Here is a 5,977-nt window from a genome sequence, read left to right as displayed (position 1 = left end):
CATCCCAATATTTTTAATATAATTAAAATACATTTATTCAGAAATTCTTTGAGAATATCTTTATCATATTTTTGGGAACAAATTCCTCTACATATTTCTTCAAAATGATACTTTGACTTTCAAATAAAGCATAAACAAATCGGTCTTTTATGGCCGTGAAATTGGGGATGTCACACGTTGTGGTTCCCGTTATTAGACTTGGTGTCTGTGTTGCTGGTGTGTGGGTGGAGGCTTGTCCATTTGAGGCAAATGGTTGTGAGCCATCGAGCGACGACATCGATTTCAGTGTGCTCATTTCTCCCTCGTCGGACGCCGCAGGTGCCTTTCCCGTCATTACCTTCGTCTAAGGTTGTTTTAAAGTTGTGTAACTCTGAGTGCACACCCAAATGGTGCCAAATTTTGTAATATGTCTGCAAGCTTCACGTCGTTTGTGGATTGCATCATCCGGTTAAGCCTGAGAATCACAAAAAAAAGAAAAAGTTGATGTCAATCTTCTCCCGGGAGGGGGTCCCGGAATGAGACTCCGACGGTATAGTTAGTGGATGTATGAGAGAATTAGGGTTTTGATATATATATATATATATATATATATATATATATATATATATATATATATATATATATATATATAGAGAGAGAGAGAGAGAGAGAGAGGATCCCTTGTAGCGACCGTATGAAATATAGATGTATTTAAGGAGTAGTTTTAGGATTAGATTAAAGCGTGTGTTGTCGTTCCAAAAAAAAGTTTTGAAGACTTAAAAATATGTATTTATTTATGCGGTTTGTATTTCTACTTGTAAAATCATAGAAAATTTTAAGAATTTTTGTTTTTCACAATTTTCTAAAAACATATATACATATTTTTATGCTTTTTAAAAGTAAAAATACATTTTCTTTAAAAAAAATTTAGAATTATAAATACGTTTTAAACTGCATAAATAAACAAAAACACCTATATAAATAAATAGCATTTAGAAAACGTAAATATGATCTTTAATTATACAAGTTTTTTAGTGTATGAATACATAGAAATATGTATTTATACATAATACATATAATATAAAATATATTAAAAAAAATCTTATTCAAGATAAAGAAAATAAAAATACAAACTTAAGGTTTCCCTGAACCTGAAATTTTTTTATAAGAGGTCACAAGGTTAATAGTATATATATATATATATATATATATATATATATATATATATATATATATATATATATATATATATATATATATATATATATATATATATATATAGGTTCATTTGAGACCATACTAACTTTGTGAGACCGTGAGATCAAATCTAAAAATAATTTTAAAATACAAAATAAATGAAAAAATCCAAAAATTCTTTTTTTAAATATTATTTTCGGAACTTCAATTAACTAAAAAAAATAAAAACAAATTTTAAAAAATCCGTTTTTTTTTTAAAAATACATGAAATATTCTAAATAGAATATTACACTGACATATTCTAAAAAATAATTTTAAAATACAAAATAAATCGAAAAATCTAAATTTTTTTTTTAAATATTATTTTCGGAACTTGAATCAACTAAAAAAAATAAAAATAAAATAAAATAAATCCTATTTTTTTGAAAAATACGTGAAATATTCTAAATAGAATATTACACTGTACATATTCTAAAAATAATTTTAAAATGCAAAATAAATGGAAAAATAAAAAAAATTCTTTTTTTAAATATTATTTTCGGAACTTGAATTAACTAAAAAAAAATTAAAAGAAATTAAAAAATGCGTCTCACGGTCTCACAAAATTAAGTCGTCTTACATGAACCTAACCTTTATATATATATATATATATATATATATATATATATATATATATATATATATATATATATATATATATATATATATATATATATATATATATATATATATATATATATATATAAACAAAAAAAAACAAAAAAGAACTTACACACCTAAAAATGATTTTAGGATAAAACCATATTTTTTAACAGACTTTAAGGCTTTTGCGTTAGTAACCCCTAATTTTATTATTGATCTTTTTACATAATAGTAGGCTTACGGATTACAAATTGATATTAAATGTATAAAGTCGTACAAAAAAATTGCTGGTTTCAAACTTAAAAAAGTTGCTTTAGGGTGATGTTTGACTTGTTGATATGTCTGACTTATCACAGCAAATTATTTTGATAAGAAGTAGGTCATCTAACTTTATAAACAAGACTTTTAAGTTAAAAATAGTGGTTCTAACCTCCACATTGATTTTAAACACCTTTACAATAAAATTAAATAAATATCAATGTCAATTATGAAAAACAAATAAATTTAGTTTGTCTTATATATTTGTATGGATTCTTTTCAATAATTTTGGTTACAATCAAACACTTGGAGGATGACCCTATGGTTGGAATGGGATGATTGATTGTTTTGTAATGATAATAGAGGTTAGAACTACTCTTTTTTATCATGTAATAGAACAAATTTGTTATTATTAGAATATTTTATGTAAAATGTTATATATAATAATGACTTTATTATATCAAATGGTTAAAAAGGTTATTGTATTAATTGATAAATTGATAAACAGGATATACATTTCTTCTGGACATAGACCACTAAAATTAAAAGCTTCATGTACTCAAACAAATATGAGGGGTACTATTTAGGTAAAACAAATTTAAAAATTTGAACTATTGATTATTATTTAATAGAAAGAATTTAAATATGCTTCAAACAGGTAAACAGGTTATACTTTACCCTTTTTCATACAAATAAAATAAAACTGAGCCTTGAGCGGTTAGCATTTTTTTCTTTGAAAAAAAAGGTGTGTGGTACCTAATTACCTAATCATACTTTAAATTTGGTAACTATTAATGATATTAGGGTATCTCCAATCCAAAGCCATTTTTACATTATAAATTACATTATAATGCTCCAATCCTACACTATACCTAACACTATATATAATATTAATTTTAGTGTAACACTATATATAGTGTTGGATTTTAATGTAACTAAATATAGTGCTAAATAAAGAACGACATGCATATAATATTTTTTTAGTGTTAAATATAATGTAATAGGTTGGAGGATTTTTATGTATACATTATCTTTTACACTATAATTATAGGTATAGTGTAAAAAAAATTAATGTTAAATGTTAGAAATGATCTTAACCCAATAAAAAAACAATTTAGTCTAGATCAAGGGTCATTAGATATAAACATATTTTAAACCTTAACGACATATCAACATCATTCGATATTAACAAATAATTATTATACGTGTTAGATCTTGAAACGTAAAGTTATACTTAAAGCCATGCAAGGCCATTAAATTGCACATTTTTGTGCAATTTACTCAAACTATGATATATTTTGCCTGCATTTATGTTTTTCTAATGGAAAAGGAACTTTTCTAACGATAGTTTTCGAACCAACTTTTGCAGACCAACTAATCCCTTGATGCAAACATGAAATTATATTTCATGTCATGAAGTCATTGTTGGCAACCTACATAGCCACATGGCCTTCTGTTTCATATTTTTGGATTATAAACAATCCTTTGCCAAGAAATAATGTGATTGGCCAAACATTTTCTTTTTAGGTTGAAAAAAATGTTTGGAAGCTAGTTCTTGAAGTAAAACATGTATATTTTGCAAGATAATCCTATAGGCTATAGATTATATAAATATTAAAATTAGGCTTACAATTTGAAGTTGGTACTACTTGGTGACTTGGTGGGTTGCATGAAGATGTGTGGAAAACGTAAATATTGTATGGACGTTTTAATGGAGGAGCAACCCAATATTGAGTGCTTAGTATTTTGTAAATTGGTCAATGCTTGCATACTTGCGTAGTTGCATATTATGTGTTGAGTTTTGTTTGTTCAGTCCAATTGGGAGGAGAGGCCCATAGAAGTTTCTTCAAGAATTAGGCTACAAAAATGGGCTTCATAGAATTGGGGTAAGGGATCACTTTGTTTTATACAAATGGCAACACCGTCAAATGAAAATATTAAAGTTGAAAACAGGGGATCAACATTTGTTAATTGGTCGTGCAACATTTTTAAATCTCGACAATATGAGAAAAGATAACGAACATTGTGCAGATGAATGTGACTAAGGTTGTGTTTTTATCTTCCTTAATGAACTTCATAGAGTCACAATGCTTAAATATAGACATATCGATATACAGGATGATTTCTTTTTAACTTGATGCATATAACATGTCTTATTAGGCCACAGCCCACATGACAGGATGGAGAGCTGTCTTGGTATCATTGGGAACACCATTTCGGGTGTCCTGGTATTGAGATTTTTCCTCATGCACAGCATATCTATCGTGACCTTCATCTATTTGCATAAATGGGTTGTAAAATATTGCATTGGTACTTTTACATCTTGCTATGGTTGACAAGACGAGAAAAATGTTTGACTTGGAACATGGAGAATGCTAGATGAGAGGGATGACTTGAACATTTATCTATTAGGCTAAAAAGTGTGGTCTTAAATTGCCTCCAACATTTGGTTTCACATAGACCTCATGTAAGATGCCTCAAACATTTATCATGTAATGCATCCATGATGGGGTTGTGTTGATGACATGGAGACTATATATATATATATATATATATATATATATATATATATATATATATATATATATATATATATATATATATATATATATATATATATATATATATATGAAGTAGGTTCAATGGAAAATGAACAATTAGGGCAACATATGTTGGAACCAATGATCAAGTGACATGTGTCCATTTCTTTATTCATAAGCAATCTACTATGGAAGTTATTTATGTAGTTATTCCAAAATCATGTGTTGTCATGCTTTCATTGGTTCCAACATGTGTTGCCCTAATTGTTTATTTTCCATATAACCCTTCCCATATATATATATATATATATATATATATATATATATATATATATATATATATATATATATATATATATATATATATATATATATATATATATTATCTTCATTTTGATAGTTTCTACGATTACATGGATTATAGCTATATACACAAATACCCTGATGATTTCCACTTGATAAGACATAAAGTCCACTAAGTATATCTTGAGTTGGTGCTGGAATCGGATCCCTAATAGTTTGAGACAAAAGATTCATATGAGAAAAACATAAGTAAACACGTCTCTGCGTGAGTCTATATATATATATATATATATATATATATATATATATATATATATATATATATATATATATATATATATATATATATATGACAAAAAACTGTGAGTACGATCAATATTTGATTCATTCTTCACGTCATTCATATGCAACAAAAATATCAAAATCCAACAAAAACCACTAATTCATTCTGAAAGAATAATATTGCTAAGATTCATTTTATACATGCTGGCGAAATACATTCTACTATAAGACACTCTTGTTCTCCATATTTTCTTTCTTTTCCACATGAATGACAAACTCTTCAAAACCTAATAAAAAAATCTAACAAAAACACCCACTCATTCTAAAATAATATTATTTATAAGATTTGTTGTATAAATTTTAGCAGAATACATAAACTACATTCTGCTAGAATACAAACGTTCTGAAAGAATGAATTTATATAAATAAATTCTGACAGAATACACACAAATCCATTCACACCTCATACTCAACTTTCACATCATAATAGACTAAAGATAAAACTGCAAATTTAGTCCTCGTGGTTTGTAAAAACATTTGGATAGGGTCCAAAAAGTTTTCGACTTACATGGAATGTCCAAAATTAAGGTTTATCAGTGTTTTTGGTCCAAAAGAACTTTAAAAGACGTTTATACCTTTTTACTTTCTTTTTTGTATTTTTTTTATAGATTTTCAAATACTAATTTAATTTAAAAATAAAAAGAAAAGAAAATAATTATCCCCCCCCCCCCCTCTCTCTCCTAACTTAACCCAGATTCATTCTTGTTCATCTTTAA

Source organism: Lactuca saligna, chromosome 4 (genome assembly GCF_052625555.1).
Source record: "Lactuca saligna cultivar CGN05327 chromosome 4, ASM5262555v1, whole genome shotgun sequence".
Classification (NCBI taxonomy): Eukaryota; Viridiplantae; Streptophyta; class Magnoliopsida; order Asterales; family Asteraceae; genus Lactuca; species Lactuca saligna.
This window is presented reverse-complemented; position numbering follows the sequence as displayed.